Below are 10,817 nucleotides of genomic sequence, written 5' to 3'. Positions count from 1 at the left end.
TTTTTGAGCTTTGCCAGCTTTTTTTGCTGCTTTTCCACTTGTTTTTGGTGGCATTGTTACAAACAATTAATATACACAGATAGTTACAGAACACCAGTCAGTATATGTATGAGCGTGTCGTGTATACAACTAGCGTATTATATACGCGAAGATGGATATAACAATAAAAATGAATACTACTCTCTGATTGGCTGAAAATAATACTATAAGGTGATTGGTTTATTTTTAAAGTTTTATATTTTATAAATATTATAAATTAAAATACCCAAATAACATTTTAAACATTTATGTTACAATCCCCGTAACGTACACATCTGTGTGATTATATTTACAAAAAAAAATATTAATTAAATAAATTTATTCGCTATGTCTGGACGAGGTAAAGGTGGTAAAGTAAAGGGAAAGGCAAAGTCAAGATCAAGCCGAGCAGGATTACAATTTCCTGTTGGAAGAATTCACAGATTATTACGAAAAGGAAATTATGCTGAACGAGTAGGTGCTGGTGCCCCAGTATATTTGGCTGCTGTTATGGAATATTTGGCTGCAGAAGTTCTCGAGTTAGCTGGTAATGCTGCCCGTGATAACAAAAAAACACGTATCATTCCACGTCATTTACAATTGGCAATTCGTAATGATGAAGAATTAAATAAATTATTATCTGGTGTAACAATTGCTCAAGGTGGTGTATTACCAAACATTCAAGCAGTGTTATTACCAAAGAAAACTGAAAAGAAAGCATAAATTAAAAACATTGCATTAATTTTTATAATAATAATACATCGATCATAGGCCTTTTAATAAAAGGCCACAAATTTATTTAAAATAAGAGTAAAAATTATTTTTATAAATAATATATTATAATATTTTTTTAAAGAATCAATTTAAATAATTATAAATTAATGATTCTTTTTTTTTTTTTTTTTTTTTATATGTTATTATGGAAATAATTCATCATATTATGATGACATTTAGGTAACATATTATAAGAATATTCATAAAATATTATCAAAATAATATTGTATTATGATGATATTTAGACAAAATATTATAAGAATATACACAAAATATTATCAAAATAATATCATTAGATAACAAAACTGTTCATGATACTCATACCTTTACTAGAGATAAAAGTATCAGGATGCACTTGTATTAATACATATTATCACAACATCACAAAATATTTTTTAAAAGGAAAAATTTTTTAAAAATTATTATAAAATTTGATTGAATTAAATTTCAATTTATTTTTTTAATAATTAAAGAAAAAAAAAAGCATATAAACTTTCTATTGAAAATGTTATTTTCAACTAGATGGCCAAGTGAACTTTGTTACACAAACAATATATGACGTATTCGTTATTTAAATAATCAGTATCCTTTGATATTATATCAATACGTTACTCTCTTCTTTTGATACATATTAATAAAATTTCAATTTATAAGATTTTATGTCAATTATATAAATAATATTATAAATTTTCTAAATACATAAGTTAAGTAACAAAAAATTTGAATAACAAGATAAATTTATATATTATGTTTTAATACTCGATACTATAATATATCGCATCCGTTACCAATTATTCGGTATCCTTTGATTTATACACAGAATGAACCAAAAATATGTATCAAATTTATTTTATTTATTTATATATTTAATATTATTATTATTATTTTATATTACAAAGTTTCTTAACGAAGCTTACAATGATTTCTCATATCGTACTTAACAAAATTATTTAGATCATATAAAATTTAAATTGTTAAAAAATTTTTATATTTATTATTATTATTTATTTTTATTAAAATTACATAACATAAAATTAATAATATTTTAATAATTATATAAATTAATTCTTATTTAAAATAATCTTATATTAATCTCAACAAATACTCTAATAATATATTTTGTCATAAATTTTTTTATATTTAAAATAAATATTATAATATATAAATACTTATATCAGTATAAAATTTCTTTATATAATTATGAAAAAATTAATTTAATAGTTAATTATTGATATTAATGCATAAATAAAAGTATTTTCTAATGAAATATATTTTGTCAATGTTCGATTAACACATTTCATAATAATACGTTTTCATTATTGACAAAAAAAGTTTTTCTAAAAATGAAATCTTATACTATAATATATATATTTATATATTAAATTTTTTAATTATTTATATACTAATAATTTATAATAAATCGATATTAAATAAAAAATAAAAATATATACTTTTTAAGTTTACCTTAAAAATATTATTGTTTTGTATGATTGAAATAATTAATATTAAACTATGTTTATTAATAATTGTTAATAAAAAAATTAAATATATTTTAATTTATAAAATAAATATTATTATTAAATTTATAATTTATTATTTTATATATTATAGAAATTGAAAAAATAAATCATGTTTACTACGACAGTAAATTAGAAATACTATTTAATTTTTATGTGTTTTCTACATGGTACTTTGACTTACATAGGGACTTATATTATTGTGAATAATGATATAATTGAAAACCTTTATTTTTTATTTGATAGAATTATTATATTTTATCATTTAAATATTTATAATAAATACATTATTTTTATAAAGTAAAAAATATGGCCGAAGAAAATTCTACAGCTGTTGCAGCAACTGCGGTTACTGCTGCTTCTACAACACCAACAAAAAAAGCAACAGCTTCTGGTGCTAAACGTACAAAACAACATTCAAAACCAACACATCCACGTACATCAGAAATGGTTGTTAACGCAATTAAAAATTTAAAAGAACGTGGTGGTTCATCATTACAAGCAATTAAAAAATATTTAGCTGCAAATTATAAAGTGGATTCTGATAAAATTTCACCATTTATTAAAAAATATTTAAAAGCTGCTGTAACTGAGGGAGCCTTGGTACAAACTAAAGGTAAAGGTGCATCTGGTTCATTCAAATTGGCTGCTTCCGCTTCATCTAATTCTTCAGCTAAATCAAAAGTATCCAAAAAAGAAAGTGGAGCAAAAGGTTCAGCAAAGAGTGCTAAAAGTAAACGGGCACCAAAAGAAAAGAAAGCCACAACTACATCATTGGCAGCCAAAAAGCCTAAAGCAAAAAAAGCGACTCCATCATCATCAACTGCTGCTAAAAAAGTTACTGCAAAATCATCAGCGGCATCAAAAAAAGCACCAGTTAAAGCAAAACCAGCAAAAAGTACAAAATCCGCTGCCAAAAGTAGCCCTGCTCGTAAACCGAAAGCACCAAAAGCTAAGAAAGCTTCTGTTGCCAAATCATCTCCTACAAAAATTAAAAAAGCAGCACCAAAAAAGAAATGATCTGTTACTTTAATAATATATTGAAATATTTCATTATTTTTGCTAAAAAATGAAAATAACATAGGCCTTAATACAGGCCACAAATTAATATTTGATAAGAGTAAATTATTTTTTGTATAAATATTTTATAAAATAATAGTTTAGAAACATTTGCCACAGTCAGTACCACGGATGGGTGGCCACTTGAGAATACTGTGTGCGGTTGCATTTTTATTTAAAATATATGGTATAATAAATAAGTATATATTTAAATTGATTACTTCATTGAAAATTTTAATAATATACTTTAATATTAATGATATTTATGAAAAATATATATTTGTAAAAATTTTCATTTATTACTGGCAACAGCCATACCACGTTGAAAACACCGGTTCTCGTCCGATCACCGAAGTTAAGCAACATTGGGCACAGTCAGTACTTGGATGGGTGACCGCTTGGGAACACTGTGTGCGGTTGCCTTTTTATATTAAAAATATAAATTATTTTTCTTCTTTTCTTTTTTTTTACACACCATATATAAATATATGTTATTTAGAAATGTAAACCTTTTATATTATTCATCAACAAATAAATATTATTTTTTGTATAAAATTTTATTGCATTTATAACTCATATCATGGTTACTTTAAAGCGAGAAGTTTTTTTAATATTTCAAATGAATATAAAATAATATAAATTTTATGAAATTTATTTATTTTTAGAAATAGCAATCGCTTATAATTATAACAAAATTTTAATAATGTTTAATTTTATTTCAATAATTTATATATATATATATATATATATATATATATATATATATATATATATATATATTTTTTAATAAAAATAATATACTCTTATTTAATAATATATGTTGGTCCTATATATAGGACCGAAAATATTTCTTATTTGTTTTTTTTTTTTTAAATTGTCATTTAAAACGCTTATGCACGTTCTCCACGAATACGTCTTGCCAATTGTATATCCTTAGGCATAATTGTAACACGCTTTGCATGAATTGCGCATAAATTGGTATCTTCAAATAAACCTACTAAATAGGCTTCACTAGCTTCTTGTAATGCCATAACAGCTGAACTTTGAAAACGTAAATCGGTTTTAAAATCTTGTGCAATTTCACGTACTAAACGTTGGAATGGTAATTTACGAATTAACAATTCAGTACTTTTTTGATAACGACGAATTTCTCGTAAAGCTACTGTACCAGGACGATATCTGTGTGGTTTTTTTACTCCACCAGTTGCTGGTGCACTTTTACGTGCAGCTTTCGTTGCTAATTGTTTTCTTGGTGCTTTACCACCAGTTGATTTACGTGCAGTTTGCTTGGTTCTAGCCATTTTCAAATAATAATGTTTTTACAAAAAAACACACAATTTTAAAAATTATATTCGACAATTTGATACTACAAAGTCAAATGTTTAAATGCGAAATAAATGTGTTGTATTTATATTTATATGAAATTTCAAAATTTTTGTTGTCATATCCTATTGGATAGCTATCAGAGTATGGACTAATCAAATTGTATAGGCGTGGCTTAAAAAATCTTTAATGCTTTATATAAAAAGGCACAATTGTACCGGCGCTCACATACATTACAATACTTGTGAGGTTAACACACGTGTTATCCGTTCGTTAAAATATTGTAAATAATTTTTTATTAAAATGACTGGCAGAGGAAAAGGTGGAAAGGGTCTTGGAAAAGGGGGTGCAAAACGTCATAGAAAAGTTTTGCGTGATAATATCCAAGGTATTACAAAACCTGCAATTCGTCGTTTAGCACGACGAGGTGGAGTAAAACGTATCTCTGGTTTAATTTATGAAGAAACACGTGGTGTACTTAAAGTATTCCTTGAAAATGTTATTCGGGATGCTGTTACATATACTGAACACGCAAAACGTAAAACAGTTACAGCTATGGATGTTGTATATGCATTAAAACGACAAGGTCGTACTTTGTATGGTTTTGGAGGTTAAGAAAATATAATAATTTACTTAAAATATTTAGTAAATTTATTAAAGAATATTTAATACATCCGATAAATTTAAACAGGCTTTCCTTTTTGGGAAGCCACTAATTTTATTTATATAAGAGTAAATAAATTTGTTAATAAATATAACATATTATATAATTTGTTTACAACAAATTATTTTGTTTATAACATACATTACCAAATATTTTTATTTTTTTTTTTTATTGTAATATATCTGCAATAATAAATTATAATTTGTATATTATCTATTTTATTTTACAATAACTTATTGAATTTTTGAAAAAATTTTATTATAAATTAATATACTATTATATTTTTTATATATACAAGTTAAGAGTAACAAGTATCGATAGGAGATTATCGAATTTATAACTAATAAAACATTTCGCCTTAATCAAAGAAAATAAAGATTTTGCTATACCATTTTTTATACTTTCAATAAATAATTTATTATTAAATTTTTATTATTTCATTTATTTTTTAAAATTATTAAAAATATTTTTCTAATAATTATAAGCGTACATAAACAAGTAGTAAATGTAAAATGAAAATAATAAAGGTAATGTAATGCATTTGCATTACACTGATTTACGATATATATTCCGCGATATCCTTTATTATATTTAAAATTAATAATATTGATATACTAATAATAGATATATTCAAGCTATTAATATATAAAATTTTATATTAAATATGATATTAATAATTGTTTATTTAATTTTTTTGTATATATAAAAATAATTTACTCTTATTTAAAAAATTTGATGGCTCTCTTAAAAAGAGAGCCGTTTTTATATGTTGATGTATTTTTATGTTATCAATTAAATAATATTTTCGATTTATTTATTTTGAACTTGTATATTTTGTAACAGCTTTAGTACCTTCACTAACAGCGTGCTTTGCCAATTCACCAGGTAATAATAATCGAACTGCGGTTTGAATTTCCCGACTTGTGATTGTTGAACGTTTATTATAATGTGCTAAACGTGATGCTTCAGCAGCAATACGTTCAAAAATATCATTAACAAAACTGTTCATGATACTCATAGCTTTACTAGAGATACCAGTATCAGGATGCACTTGTTTTAATACTTTGTAAATGTAAATTGCATATGATTCCTTGCGCTTCCTCTTCTTTTTCTTATCACTCTTTGATATATTTTTTTGAGCTTTGCCAGCTTTTTTTGCTGCTTTTCCACTTGTTTTTGGTGGCATTGTTACAAACAATTAATATACACAGATAGTTACAGAACACCAGTCAGTATATGTATGAGCGTGTCGTGTATACAACTAGCGTATTATATACGCGAAGATGGATATAACAATAAAAATGAATACTACTCTCTGATTGGCTGAAAATAATACTATAAGGTGATTGGTTTATTTTTAAAGTTTTATATTTTATAAATATTATAAATTAAAATACCCAAATAACATTTTAAACATTTATGTTACAATCCCCGTAACGTACACATCTGTGTGATTATATTTACAAAAAAAAATATTAATTAAATAAATTTATTCGCTATGTCTGGACGAGGTAAAGGTGGTAAAGTAAAGGGAAAGGCAAAGTCAAGATCAAGCCGAGCAGGATTACAATTTCCTGTTGGAAGAATTCACAGATTATTACGAAAAGGAAATTATGCTGAACGAGTAGGTGCTGGTGCCCCAGTATATTTGGCTGCTGTTATGGAATATTTGGCTGCAGAAGTTCTCGAGTTAGCTGGTAATGCTGCCCGTGATAACAAAAAAACACGTATCATTCCACGTCATTTACAATTGGCAATTCGTAATGATGAAGAATTAAATAAATTATTATCTGGTGTAACAATTGCTCAAGGTGGTGTATTACCAAACATTCAAGCAGTGTTATTACCAAAGAAAACTGAAAAGAAAGCATAAATTAAAAACATTGCATTAATTTTTATAATAATAATACATCGATCATAGGCCTTTTAATAAAAGGCCACAAATTTATTTAAAATAAGAGTAAAAATTATTTTTATAAATAATATATTATAATATTTTTTTAAAGAATCAATTTAAATAATTATAAATTAATGATTCTTTTTTTTTTTTTTTTTTTTTATATGTTATTATGGAAATAATTCATCATATTATGATGACATTTAGGTAACATATTATAAGAATATTCATAAAATATTATCAAAATAATATTGTATTATGATGATATTTAGACAAAATATTATAAGAATATACACAAAATATTATCAAAATAATATCATTAGATAACAAAACTGTTCATGATACTCATACCTTTACTAGAGATAAAAGTATCAGGATGCACTTGTATTAATACATATTATCACAACATCACAAAATATTTTTTAAAAGGAAAAATTTTTTAAAAATTATTATAAAATTTGATTGAATTAAATTTCAATTTATTTTTTTAATAATTAAAGAAAAAAAAAAGCATATAAACTTTCTATTGAAAATGTTATTTTCAACTAGATGGCCAAGTGAACTTTGTTACACAAACAATATATGACGTATTCGTTATTTAAATAATCAGTATCCTTTGATATTATATCAATACGTTACTCTCTTCTTTTGATACATATTAATAAAATTTCAATTTATAAGATTTTATGTCAATTATATAAATAATATTATAAATTTTCTAAATACATAAGTTAAGTAACAAAAAATTTGAATAACAAGATAAATTTATATATTATGTTTTAATACTCGATACTATAATATATCGCATCCGTTACCAATTATTCGGTATCCTTTGATTTATACACAGAATGAACCAAAAATATGTATCAAATTTATTTTATTTATTTATATATTTAATATTATTATTATTATTTTATATTACAAAGTTTCTTAACGAAGCTTACAATGATTTCTCATATCGTACTTAACAAAATTATTTAGATCATATAAAATTTAAATTGTTAAAAAATTTTTATATTTATTATTATTATTTATTTTTATTAAAATTACATAACATAAAATTAATAATATTTTAATAATTATATAAATTAATTCTTATTTAAAATAATCTTATATTAATCTCAACAAATACTCTAATAATATATTTTGTCATAAATTTTTTTATATTTAAAATAAATATTATAATATATAAATACTTATATCAGTATAAAATTTCTTTATATAATTATGAAAAAATTAATTTAATAGTTAATTATTGATATTAATGCATAAATAAAAGTATTTTCTAATGAAATATATTTTGTCAATGTTCGATTAACACATTTCATAATAATACGTTTTCATTATTGACAAAAAAAGTTTTTCTAAAAATGAAATCTTATACTATAATATATATATTTATATATTAAATTTTTTAATTATTTATATACTAATAATTTATAATAAATCGATATTAAATAAAAAATAAAAATATATACTTTTTAAGTTTACCTTAAAAATATTATTGTTTTGTATGATTGAAATAATTAATATTAAACTATGTTTATTAATAATTGTTAATAAAAAAATTAAATATATTTTAATTTATAAAATAAATATTATTATTAAATTTATAATTTATTATTTTATATATTATAGAAATTGAAAAAATAAATCATGTTTACTACGACAGTAAATTAGAAATACTATTTAATTTTTATGTGTTTTCTACATGGTACTTTGACTTACATAGGGACTTATATTATTGTGAATAATGATATAATTGAAAACCTTTATTTTTTATTTGATAGAATTATTATATTTTATCATTTAAATATTTATAATAAATACATTATTTTTATAAAGTAAAAAATATGGCCGAAGAAAATTCTACAGCTGTTGCAGCAACTGCGGTTACTGCTGCTTCTACAACACCAACAAAAAAAGCAACAGCTTCTGGTGCTAAACGTACAAAACAACATTCAAAACCAACACATCCACGTACATCAGAAATGGTTGTTAACGCAATTAAAAATTTAAAAGAACGTGGTGGTTCATCATTACAAGCAATTAAAAAATATTTAGCTGCAAATTATAAAGTGGATTCTGATAAAATTTCACCATTTATTAAAAAATATTTAAAAGCTGCTGTAACTGAGGGAGCCTTGGTACAAACTAAAGGTAAAGGTGCATCTGGTTCATTCAAATTGGCTGCTTCCGCTTCATCTAATTCTTCAGCTAAATCAAAAGTATCCAAAAAAGAAAGTGGAGCAAAAGGTTCAGCAAAGAGTGCTAAAAGTAAACGGGCACCAAAAGAAAAGAAAGCCACAACTACATCATTGGCAGCCAAAAAGCCTAAAGCAAAAAAAGCGACTCCATCATCATCAACTGCTGCTAAAAAAGTTACTGCAAAATCATCAGCGGCATCAAAAAAAGCACCAGTTAAAGCAAAACCAGCAAAAAGTACAAAATCCGCTGCCAAAAGTAGCCCTGCTCGTAAACCGAAAGCACCAAAAGCTAAGAAAGCTTCTGTTGCCAAATCATCTCCTACAAAAATTAAAAAAGCAGCACCAAAAAAGAAATGATCTGTTACTTTAATAATATATTGAAATATTTCATTATTTTTGCTAAAAAATGAAAATAACATAGGCCTTAATACAGGCCACAAATTAATATTTGATAAGAGTAAATTATTTTTTGTATAAATATTTTATAAAATAATAGTTTAGAAACATTTGCCACAGTCAGTACCACGGATGGGTGGCCACTTGAGAATACTGTGTGCGGTTGCATTTTTATTTAAAATATATGGTATAATAAATAAGTATATATTTAAATTGATTACTTCATTGAAAATTTTAATAATATACTTTAATATTAATGATATTTATGAAAAATATATATTTGTAAAAATTTTCATTTATTACTGGCAACAGCCATACCACGTTGAAAACACCGGTTCTCGTCCGATCACCGAAGTTAAGCAACATTGGGCACAGTCAGTACTTGGATGGGTGACCGCTTGGGAACACTGTGTGCGGTTGCCTTTTTATATTAAAAATATAAATTATTTTTCTTCTTTTCTTTTTTTTTACACACCATATATAAATATATGTTATTTAGAAATGTAAACCTTTTATATTATTCATCAACAAATAAATATTATTTTTTGTATAAAATTTTATTGCATTTATAACTCATATCATGGTTACTTTAAAGCGAGAAGTTTTTTTAATATTTCAAATGAATATAAAATAATATAAATTTTATGAAATTTATTTATTTTTAGAAATAGCAATCGCTTATAATTATAACAAAATTTTAATAATGTTTAATTTTATTTCAATAATTTTATATATATATATATATATATATATATATATATATATATATATATATTTTTTAATAAAAATAATATACTCTTATTTAATAATATATGTTGGTCCTATATATAGGACCGAAAATATTTCTTATTTGTTTTTTTTTTTTTAAATTGTCATTTAAAACGCTTATGCACGTTCTCCACGAATACGTCTTGCCAATTGTATATCCTTAGGCATAATTGTAACACGCTTTGCATGAATTG

General features: G+C 23.6%; 2 non-coding genes across 2 annotated transcripts; both read left to right on the top strand.

Moving 5' to 3' along the window:
* Positions 1–3,672: 3,672 nt before the first annotated feature.
* Positions 3,673–3,791, top strand: LOC123304151. Its single transcript, XR_006536198.1, has one exon. It is a non-coding gene; the product is annotated as a 5S ribosomal RNA (ribosomal RNA).
* A 6,368-nt stretch (positions 3,792–10,159) lies between these two features.
* LOC123304149 lies at positions 10,160–10,278 on the top strand. Its single transcript, XR_006536197.1, has one exon. It is a non-coding gene; the product is annotated as a 5S ribosomal RNA (ribosomal RNA).
* The last annotated feature ends 539 nt before the right edge of the window (positions 10,279–10,817 follow it).

The sequence above is a fragment of the Chrysoperla carnea genome (genome assembly GCF_905475395.1).
Source record: "Chrysoperla carnea chromosome X unlocalized genomic scaffold, inChrCarn1.1 SUPER_X_unloc_25, whole genome shotgun sequence".
In the NCBI taxonomy this organism is placed as follows: Eukaryota; Metazoa; Arthropoda; class Insecta; order Neuroptera; family Chrysopidae; genus Chrysoperla; species Chrysoperla carnea.
This window is presented reverse-complemented; position numbering and strand designations above follow the sequence as displayed.